The sequence below is a fragment of the Vulpes vulpes genome, chromosome 3, assembly GCF_048418805.1.
Source record: "Vulpes vulpes isolate BD-2025 chromosome 3, VulVul3, whole genome shotgun sequence".
NCBI lineage: Eukaryota > Metazoa > Chordata > Mammalia > Carnivora > Canidae > Vulpes > Vulpes vulpes.
Genome location: NC_132782.1, coordinates 64,659,081 through 64,670,521, shown reverse-complemented (window position 1 = coordinate 64,670,521; position 11,441 = coordinate 64,659,081).

Sequence of the window (11,441 nt, the reverse complement as noted above, 5' to 3'; positions counted from 1 at the left end):
CTCCCCTCTCCATGCACAGTTTAGAGTTTTGTCAGATTTCCCATAATTAATCCTGATATTTGACGTTTAATAATCTCGCCATCTCTATCACGTTGGGTTACTAGTATTTGGCAGACAAGCGTTCAGGATGTATGTAAATTTTTCAAGGATACTGCCAGAAACTTTTCAAATATTAGAATGGATTGGCAAAAAAGCAATTCTAAGATGAATCCTAATGTTTTTTTTCTTTCTTCTCCTCTGTGTCACTTTCTGGGTTCAGAAGGGGACTAATGTGCCATGGAATCAACATGATGTGCCATCATTACTGTCCATTGTTCAATCCTCCCATGTCAAGTGACAAAAAAAAAATCAGGAAACGGGATATTAGCCAATAATAGCAATAACTTTCTAAAATCTTAAACGAAATGTAGTCTAGGAGGTGATACAGTGACCGAGGACATTTCAGTTGTAAAAAGCTGTAACAGGGCACCGCCAAAAGTTATGAATTCATCCTATGGGAAAAGTGCCACTTCTGTGCTCACTCATGTAGCCCACATTTAGCAAGCATTAGCTGCGTAGGAAGGAAGACCCTCAAGAAGCACACACGCGTGGTCTAGTGAGGCACGGGACTGTTCCAACAGATGCCAGCGCGTTACACCCGTGGGCATCAGCACAGTGCATTATGTAACACCGTTGAGTCTTACCATTGCTCTGGATCTTATGCCTGGTGCAAGAGCAGCACACAATGACTATAATATTAGCCCCTACATACTGCGCGCTTATCATTGTCACCTTAGGAGAGGTCTGCAGGCGTTCTGTGTTTTATGCCATATGCATTATGGTTAACCCTGAGGCAACCTGTTGCCCAGATGCCCCGAGACCTATAAAGACTGAGTCGCTCAGCCAGGCCAGGCAACACCCTTGAGCCCTCCGATGAAAATTATGCTGTCATCCCTGCAAACATGCTACGGCAAAGGGGGTAGCTTGCACTTCTTTGGCAAGAGGACTAGTGTATGATTAAGTGGATTTGGAGAATCACATAGTAATTAGCCATATTTTATCGCACTATTCTTTATTTTCTAATCTCATAGTTTCATAGTTTGGAGCAGAGCAACATCATTTTATAAATTCTACAATATCCATAAAGCATGGTGGCCAGGGGATACTACATAGGTATTGGTATCATCAGTAACACCAACATGATTGGTGCAGTCAGAAATCACCAAGCAGGCAGGTTCTGTTCCTATGAAGGATCACTGGTTAGATACGAAATGGTCGATCAAGGGCTAGCACAGAGCTAGTTACCTGCAGGGAGCAATGAGACCCAAGGGTTGGCCCTACCAGAGTCTTCCTGCTGGATGAGGTGCTAGCGTGCTCCGCCTGCTACTGTCCATGACTGACATGGAGACTTGTGTCATCTTGCCAAAAATGTCTCGGGTTTCTGCCGGTGACACTTCTTCGCTCGATGGGGTAGACGTGACAACGCCTTGACCTAAGCCCAGAGACCTCTTCTCAGATTTTGTCTTTTTTTCTCATCAGGCATTTTAACTGGCCCTGGGAAACAAATGTGGGCAAAAACTAACTCCACTGTGGTGCCAAGCAGATGGCTGGGAGGGTGCTAAGCCCAGGAGCCAAGCTGGCAATGCCAGGAGCAATGCCAGGTATTTTAAGGAGAGAATTATGGTTGCAGAACACAGTTTAGATGTTTTGAGGACAAAGAGTGCCTGCAACATCTGAAGGAACCATTCAGGAAAGTGAAGAAGTAGGAGGTAAGCTTCTGGGGCTGCTCCCTGGGGCAGGGAGAGCCAGCAGGCCAAAGAGACCGGGGTCAGGGACACACAGCTGACCTGAAGGAGGAGGCCAGGAAGGGGGGAGCTTCTGGGAAGGAGAGGAATCGCTTGTCCCCTGGGAGCACCTCCCCTGCCTCACCTGAGAGGAAGTCCTCCTATTCCCTGATGCCTTAGAACAACTCACAGGAAGTCAGTGCTATTATTAGAGTTTTTACATCGAAGCGTAAAGCTCTGAGATGATAAGCCAACTCCCTAAGATGTGACTGGCCCTGTTATGAAAAGCTGACAGCGGGGTCCCTACACGTGATGTTCATTCCTCAGGAGGGCCAGCCTGTCCCCGAGGTGGGGGGTGTCGCATGGATGCCTCATGGGCCACCTGTGCTGTGCTGGGTGTGCAGACTGGTCTTCCAGGCGCTGGGGAAGGGAGGGCAGCCAGCCAAACCCACCCCGGGATTGTCTGATGAGAGCCGCTCCTGCAGAGCCCACGGAAGTCTGGGGCGCCCTCCTGGCAGGGACGGTACCTGCTGTCAGCCCCGGCCCCTCCCCGCAGAAGCCTGAAGAGTGGGGTTGGGCAGTGAGTGGGCAACTTGGCTCACAGGTAACAGAGCCGCCCACCCTAAAACCAGCTCAGTGCAGGCAAGCTACGGTGCCAGCCTTCTCCACTTCCAGGGTTCCAAACCTTTCCTAAGAACACAATCCTATGCCTTCACTCCGCTCCCAAAAACGTTGTGGGGAAAGAACTTTTATTTTGCTTCCGTGCCCACTGTAGGCAAAGTCTCAATGCTTTTTTTCTCAATCTCTTTACCCAGAAGAGGAGCTGAATCTCATTCCTCCTGTGTGCCTGCCCCCCAGCGGGCACACTCCCAGCCTCCCTGGCACCTGCTGCCTGCAGGCGGCTACAGTGACAGTCGCCAGGTGACCAGCTCCCCGCCAGTAGTCCGTGGAGCCCTTGGGTGGCCACAGGGAATGCCATCCACAGGCGGTGGTGTGGCTTGGCTGCTCGAGATTGTTGCAAGTTCCCAAGTGAAGGTGACCTCGGGGTGACGTCCTGACCCTCTGCATGTCGAGTGGGGCTGACATTCGAGGGGCCCGTGTAGGGCAGCGCCCAGTCAGAAGGGCACCACTGCTGCCGCCACCAGCAGCAGAAGCAGCGTCCCTTATCAGAACATGTTCAGCAAAATATTTTCATTTTACTGTCTCTTAACCATCCGGACTTTTATCACATCGGCTTCATGAAGGTTAAATAAGTAAATATAAGACTGGCCATTTGCAGCCAGCAGGTCATGGTACCTGTCAACATTCAGCTCATTACTCACTGCAGCGTGTTTGTCATTTCCTTTGTGTGTTAGGGTTACAGACCGCAATTTCCACCAATCACGTTCATTATTTAAATGAGACAAATGGTGTGTTGTCCAGGAGCGTGATCTGAGCGGCATTATTATTCCAGCCCAGCGAAAATGTCGTGACCTGTCTTGGGTTTCTAATGGCAAGAAGAAAGTGGCAGGCCGTCGAGGTGACGACAGGCTCCCCATAAATCAGGCGTTTCAGACATTATGATAACTTGTATTAAAGAGCAAATGGGTTTCTTGACATTAGGTTTTTTATACATACCATTCGGTCAATGTAAATGGAGTTGCTTTCCCCCAAAGAGATAAAACTGATCCAGCCCATATGAGTAGAAAAGGCACATGCTGTTCAATGCGCTGAGTGAGCGGGGTCGGTTTTTGTTATGCAGGTGCAATGACTGGAAAAGTCATAGACAGCAAAGGTGTGGGTAAGGCAAAGCATTTTATCCCTTCAAGGGACCCGAGAGTTGGCACTCACTGATGCACGCCTTCCCTGGTGGCAGATCCAGATTGTGACATAAGGCATCATTGTATCTTAAATTGCTGTGTGTGTATTTCCTATCATGGGTGGGCTAAAATGATGATGTGAAATAGGTGTGAGCAGCAGGAAATTTCATTTCTCCTGTTTCCACACAGTCCCTCTGTCCATAGGCTTCCATCGTGGGTGTTGGGTACTAGGTTTTCTGTTATTTTTTTCATGATCCATAGTTGTTGTTGTTGTTGCTGTTTTAAGATTTTATGTATTCATGAGAGACACAGAGAGAGAGGCAAAGACACAGGCAGAGGGAGAAGCAGGCTCCCTGTGGGGACCCCGATGTGGGACTTGATCCCAGGATCCCAGGATCACGACCTGAGCCAAAGGCAGACACTCAACCACTGAGCCACCCAGAGGCCCCTACATTTTTTTAATCATCATATCCGTGTAGATGTGTTACATGAAACATGTCTCTAAAATAACTTGCCACTTTATGGACATATGATGATCTGTTTGCCTTTTGTACTGTTTCAACATAAACTCCCGATGGTTCGAAAAATATATTAGCACTGATTGATGCTATTCCTGAGAAATAAGAATTTACACACAAATGAGCATTGAGAGTATGAAAAGTCATCTTGATAAGTTATAAAATATATACATAGAATTAAAATCTGGAAAATTTTGCAATTGTAGAAAGAAATATTTAAATTATTGTTCTATTCCTATCTAGGGACAAAAACATTTTTTGACCATGGATGGGTTTCCATTTTCATGTTTAGATTTCTCTAGACCCCAGCCAAGATTTTTTTTTTTAAATTTTGATCAACACAAGATTGGGCCCCACTATGGGAGACTGACTCTCAGTTTTATTTTACAGCAATTCAAGGACCTGAGAAGAAGCCGGTATCTGGAGAGTCTCTGGAAAAAGACAAAGGCATGTCTCCCATTTGGGGTTGGGACTAGGGGGGTCCCGGATTGAAGAAGCTTCTTGCCTCAAGGAATCCTCAGTGGTGATTGGAGAAAACACAATGTATGTAGGTGGGCTTCTTGTGTTGAGAAGCTGTAGGCAGTCATGAGTTAAGGCAGATTGTTCTAGGTTTGAAAGAGTAGAAAGCCATCAGCTTGGTGTTAGCAAGAATCCTGGACTCACGGAGCTCTGAGTCCTAACTTTAGGGCTGAAAACACAGGCTGGGAGAGGTCAAAAGGATTTCCCCAGTGCACAGCCAGGGACCAACAAGAAGAAACTAACTCAGCTCTCCAATGTACACCCTGGTGGAACTCCTATGTGATCGATCTTTCTGGCTCTAGACTTGCCCATCATCCTCAAACACTCTAGACTCTAGAAGAAGACATCTGGAAGGTTTGTGTAGTGCCAAGGAAGAGTTGGGAATTTAGAACACACGGAACTTCCGCACGGATGGGATCCCTCTGGATGGAGTTTGAGAATAAATTTTCCCAAGAGTCCATTCAAAATCTTCTGGCTGACCCAATGCCACTAAAATACTTCTTCCAGGAAGTTGGCCTCTTCAAAGCCAAGACAATCAACATTTTATACATAATGGATTTTTTGGTGTGAGACTGACCTTTTTCCCTGCAACTGGTTATTTCCCCCTTTTTGCAGCACTTGCTTCCCAGGACATTCACCTAGATTGACCCATTTGATGGGGACCTCTGATCCTCTTTGCAGAGCTGCCGAGAATGTGGGAGAGACCCTGCCATGAAGGGAGCACAGCTTAAAAATGAACAAGTCGCAAATGTACTCAACATCTAGGGCTACCATGTGGATTGGGGAGATATCTATGAGTGTGTCTTTTGGCATATACCACTTTACTGAATCACTCATACAGAACCTCTACCTTCTATCCTACAGATGTGTCTCCTGCTTTTCTCTGTAAAGAAAAAAGTGCAGAAGGCCTATGTTAGTGTTTCCTCCCCAGAACTGACAAGATGATGCTGTGGCTGGGATCAAGAAGGAAACCACCCCTCTAAATACAGGCCCACCTTCTTCCCCCTGGATAGATTATTCTGACTCTAAGGAAAACTTCAGCGATGCTTTGTTGTCAAATCCAAATAACAGTTCCCGAAGTGAATACAGTTGGTAAAGGAAGTGGATGAGGAAAGAAGGGGATAGCTGATTACAAGGGGTACCTCTGGCCCACGGTTCCCTTCTCTGTACTCTATCCTCATTGCTCAGCGTGGATGTGAGCGTGTGTACATGCGTGTGTGTGTGTGTGTGCATGCATGTGCCTGTCCTCCACATGCACACCCTCCCCTCTGCTATGGTTTCCCTTCATCCTTTCACTGATCTCTTCTTAGTGCCTAAGACCCCCACCCCCCGATGCTTCACATGAGCCACCAATCTTTATCTCTAGGATCTATCCATGACAGGAGGCCCTGTGTATGCCTGCGTGCTGGTGGGGGACCCTCAGTGGAGAAGGCTCACTAAAAGGAAAAGAGGGAAAAAGACCAGGTCTCCTGAGAGTGGAGGAGAGACTTTCTTTCTTAGCCTTGCCCACTTTGCTCCAAAATGTTTGAAATTAAGCACATATTTTGACCATAAGCATAATTTCCTTTAAAAGACCTACATCTGTGTTGCACAAAAAAAAAAAAAAAAAGAACTGATACAAAAGTTACTGACCTTGACCCTTGTAAAGTAATGAAGCCAGAATTTGATAAGACAGTCTGACTCTTGTCCTCAGGGAGCAATAAGACATTTCCACACGTGTCCCTCTGGCCCTATAACTGATGCAGAAGAGAAACCATGCTCATCTCTGCTCGCTAATCCCCAGGTTTTCCTGGCTCCACCAAGGACAGGGGAGAGGAGCTCCCAACCTAGCAGCCCCTGGTGTCTGTGTAATTACAGAGTCTTGTCTGCACACCTTGTCCCAGAGAAGTCCAGAGGGCAAAGGTCTCAGCTGCCGGTTGCCTTGGCTTTACCTCGGCAGAGAAGGCATTTCTCTCCCAGAGGTGGGAGTGAGGATGTGCCCCTGAGATGTGGACAGAAGGGGGAACACCCCATCCCACCTCCTGTAAACTCAGTCCCAGCACTTCAGCAGTCATCCAGGAGCCTGGCTGGTTGTCCCCAGTTCTCGCTAGGGCTCTATCTGCCCCACTTTCTGACATTGGTCTTCCATAAGAGTCTGCTGGTAATTCAGTGGGTGGGTGGGGGAGGCCCCATTCTGCCTGCAGGAAATTGCTATCTGGAATAGCATCCCTTGAAAACTTCCATCCCTACAGCCTGTTTATTTTTCCTACAGCACATGTAATTATTGCCTGACATTATGCCTTATATTTATGTAATTATATATTCTACATCTTCCCACCAGAATGTGAGCTGTCCAACAGCCCAGTGTCCCACGCTCCAGAACAGGGCTCTGCACAGAATCGACTCTGGGTGAATGTCTGTTAGACGAATGAATGATTGATTCTAGGTGGCCTGATGTTGGTTTCTGGGTCCTCATGAAGCATTTCGTTCCTTGCCAGAATAGCTTACGTTTCTCTGCTTACCCATTCTGTCTCCCTTTTTGCCCTGGGAATGCCTGAACATGAGAATAATAGTTTCCAACGTCTCTGTTTTCTGTGGGTAGGCTATTAATTTTTTTTCCTTCTGATGATGGGTCACTTTTCCCTGAATTTTTCCATACCTAGTAATTTTTATATTGTATACTTTCTGGAATATAAAGAGTTTGGAACAAACTTCCACTCGATTTTGTTAAAGTCTTTCATACTCTTGCATTTCTGTCCAGTGCCTTTGATCCTGTGGAATCTGAGTTTTAGCAATCCTTAAAACAAAAGAATGATTTTTCCCAGGATGACGTGTGTCTTCATTTAAAAACAACAATTAAAAAAATTCCCACTTACATTATAAAAGTCATTTCCCTTTATTGTTTCAAAAAACAAATCCTCCAAAAAATTGGGTTTTATTTCTGTTCATGATGATAGCAGAGCACACAGATGCCCTGACCGTTAACCCCCTCTATCCACTGGTCTTCTAAATGATGCTGTTCCTACCATGGGTGTTCTCTGCCTGAGAGCTTTCTCTGTCTGCAGGTCACAGGAAATTAACAGCCCAGGATCCAGGACCAGCCCTCATCCAGTGATGTGAGGGAGCTGGAAGGTAAGCCCTCGCTTTCTCCCAAGGGGTCCACACTGTGCTCCCCAGGGCCCCGGGGCAGAGCTGAGCCCTGTTACTCCTGTGGCACCCTATTGATTGACACCTCCTCTCTTTACTCCCTTCCACACCTCCCAAACAGTTCATCCTAGGATTACTTCCCAAGCTCTTGCTCCGACTCTGCCTACGAGAACCTCGGATGGCAGTCAACAGTGCTTGAGACCATGTATTTTCTCCCTCAGCCCCTCCTGTCTGTATCTAAATCATTCACATCCTTACAGCTTGAACTCACATTCTGATTCCTCCATTTGTATTTGGAAACAGCTTATCATTTAGACACTTAGACATCAACTCTAGTGCAAGGCTAATCAATCAAATTCATCCAGAAATTTTTTCACTAGTTTCCAATGGATGATAAGGTCAGCAAATTGGTTGAATTATTTCATCAATCCATGTATTTACTCACTGGACAACTACCTCTCAGGGTCCTACTCTTTGCCCCAATGGGGCTCTGTGCTGTGGACACAGTAATGGAAGACAGTCAGCTCCTGTCCTCATGGGGTCTCCAGGGGGAGCCTCCATTACCAATCCTGCCCTAAAACATGAGATCTCTTCTTGGACTTTCATAGAAGAGAACAGATATAAGAAATTTTTTTACAATTATCAGCAAACAAAAATGTTCATGTGTGCACATGCCTCTATTTCTTATTCAAGTAAAAGTTGTCAATAAATCAGAAGCAGAGCACTGACCCTCAATTAACGACAGCCAGTCCTACTCCTGTGTACCTATTTGACAGAAGAAAGCAGAGAAAAGTAATCCATTAGAGACTGTACTCTATGAATGGATCAAAACATTCTAGAACAGGTGAGTGATATCATTGTTAGAGATGGATATGCTTGCTGGGTGCCTGACTTCATACACTTCGAATGTTCTGCTCAGTACGGTAGGAGCAAAGACGGCATTGTAATTGTCTCATGAAACCCAGTCCAGGTCCGGGGTGACACACATCATGCTTAGAGATCTTGGTGCTCATTTTCTTCAGGTGGCGGTGTTTTGCTCTTCCTTTGAATTCTTATTTTCTAAATAGCAATATAAAATTTTGGAAACTGCCCTTAAGGGAAAAGGCCAGGTATGTGGGAGTTTGGGGAGACTTTCTGTGTTGGATACATTTTCCATTCCTCAGCCTTTTTTAGACTCCTGCAATCAAGGGATGCCCAGGGGTGCTGCTGATTAGGTTCAGGATCTTGAGAGAGGGACGGGCCATGGTGAAGGCAGCATGTGGATGGAGAGAAGAGAGAAGCGGAGGAGGGACCCGTGGAGCAAGAGAGAAGACTGAGCAGATCGAGAGAAGAGGAGGAAACTGAGCATAGACGGCTGCACAGGGCTTGTATGCCAGTGGGCGTCAGCTTTGATTGGGCCTGATAAAGACCCATAATATAAGTTTCAACCAGAAGAGAGTTTTTTTTTAAATAAAAATTGTATCTATTCATTAAGGAGGGCATGTGATGTGATGAGCACTGGGTGTTACACGCAACTGATGAATTATTGAATTCTACATCTGAAACTAATGATGTACTACTGTATGTTGGCTAATAGAATTTAAACAAAAATCGTATATGTTTAAGCTGTACAAGGTGATGTTTTGATATACATATACATCGCACGGTGATTACTACCATCCAGCTAACTGACATCTATGTGTCTTCACATAGTTACCTTAATTTTGTGTGTGGTATGGACAGCTGAGACCTACCGTCTGCGCATATCCCACACACACAATGCAGTATTATAGCTAGACTCACCATGCTGTCTATTCGACTTCTAAAAGTCATTCAACTTGCATAACTAAAACTTTTCCCCTTTTGACCAAATGACCCCTATTTCCCCCACTTCCAGTCCCTGCTGACCACTTCTACTTTCTGGTTCCATGAAGTCAACTTTTTTAGATTCCATATCAAGTAAGGCCATGTGATATTTCTCTTTCTGTGTTTGTCTTATTCCACTTCTGGATCTATATCTAAAGGAAATGAAATCGTGTCTCATACTCACATGCTCATTGCAGCATCTTTCACGACAGCCAAGATATGGAAGCAACCTATGTGTTTATCTGTGCAACAATGATAACATACACACACACATACACGATGGATTACACACACACACACACATATATGAGAATGTATATATTTTATAAAATAAGGGAATTTCATAAAATCAGGGAATGTCATTCAGCCTTAAAAGAGGAGGACATCCTGCCACTTGAGAACATTACTAAAGGGAAGAGATTTAAGTTTTGACAATGAAATTACTTTGTAAGAGATTCTAATGTCTTACCATGCAAGGCAAGCAAAATATGGCCTGTGGGCAAATCCGGTCTCCTTCCTGTTTTTGTAAATAAAGTTTTATTGGAACACAGCTACACCCATTGCTTTATTAACTGTCTATGGTTGCTTTTACTCAACAGCAGTAGAGCTGAGTCATTTCCACAGAGACTTCATGGTTACACATTCAATACATTTGTGCTCTGACTGTTTAGAGAAAGTTTGTTCTGTAAAGAGTCTTACCTACATTACCTACATTAAGGTAGGTACCTACATCATCTTACCTACATTAAGGCCCAGGTGGCGGTGATCCTTAGCAGGAGTCAGGATTCAGTCACTATGATCTTGCACCCCGTGGGTGTGGGCTCACAATGTGTTCTGGGGGTGCTCTAATCATCAGGTCACACGCCAGGAGGCAACTTAGAGGGGAGAGGTGAGAAGATGTCATGGGCAGCTACTGTCTCCTATAAAGGACATTCTCCCATCAAGTTGCCACAGGACACTTACATGACTCACCAACACTTAGCTACATGGTCACTTTTCATTGCGGAGAAGCTGAGAAATTCCTTTACTCCTGGAGATCTGACCCCAGCTAGGACCAGGGCTCTTTAGAGGGAAGCAACAGTCTGGGGCAGGGATGTGATTTAAGTTGACTGTTATTATCTTTAATGTAATTGGAAGGATATTGCCTTCTATTACCTACTAAGATGCCTATAGTGCTTCACTACAGTCTATATAAATAAAAACGTCTAGTCTTAGTGGAATAAACCACCAAACAAATACCCTCCTATTTGCTACCCTGAGTACTCTGAGAGTAATGTTCTAGTCACGCGTTTAACACAGTTATAACAGATTATACCTTTGCACATTTCCGTCCAATTTTTCTTGGAGAAAAATCTGTCACAGAAATACTTGAACATTAGAGTAAATTTCAGACTATAATTTATAGAACGTTGCATACCATTTAGCTAGCAGATCATAGCTGTTCCTTTATAAATGTCATAGGAGCCTTCCATTATATACTGCAAATGTGTAGGAAGAACATTTTAAACATAAATTACCAGGACCCTTAAAATATATAATACTTTACAGACAGTAATGCTTTACCAGACTGTCATGATTCTTCATGTAAATACGGACTGAATGTCTTTTTAAAGTGCTGTTTTGTCTTCCCAGCTGACTGGGACATCTCTAAAGAAAGTGGATGCTTTACAATGATATTTAGGAAACTAAAAACGAATTTGAGTCAACAGAGTTTGGAAATGAGTTTGGGGCTGGCAGTTCCTCAGAGGGGATTTGTGGGAGTCCATCCTCCTGGTGCCTTCTTATTGATCCTCCGAAGTCCAGGAGCTGCTGCTGCGAAGTCCCGCAGCCCTGGGCAGGGTGGGGATGGGGTGGGGCTGCAGACCCACATA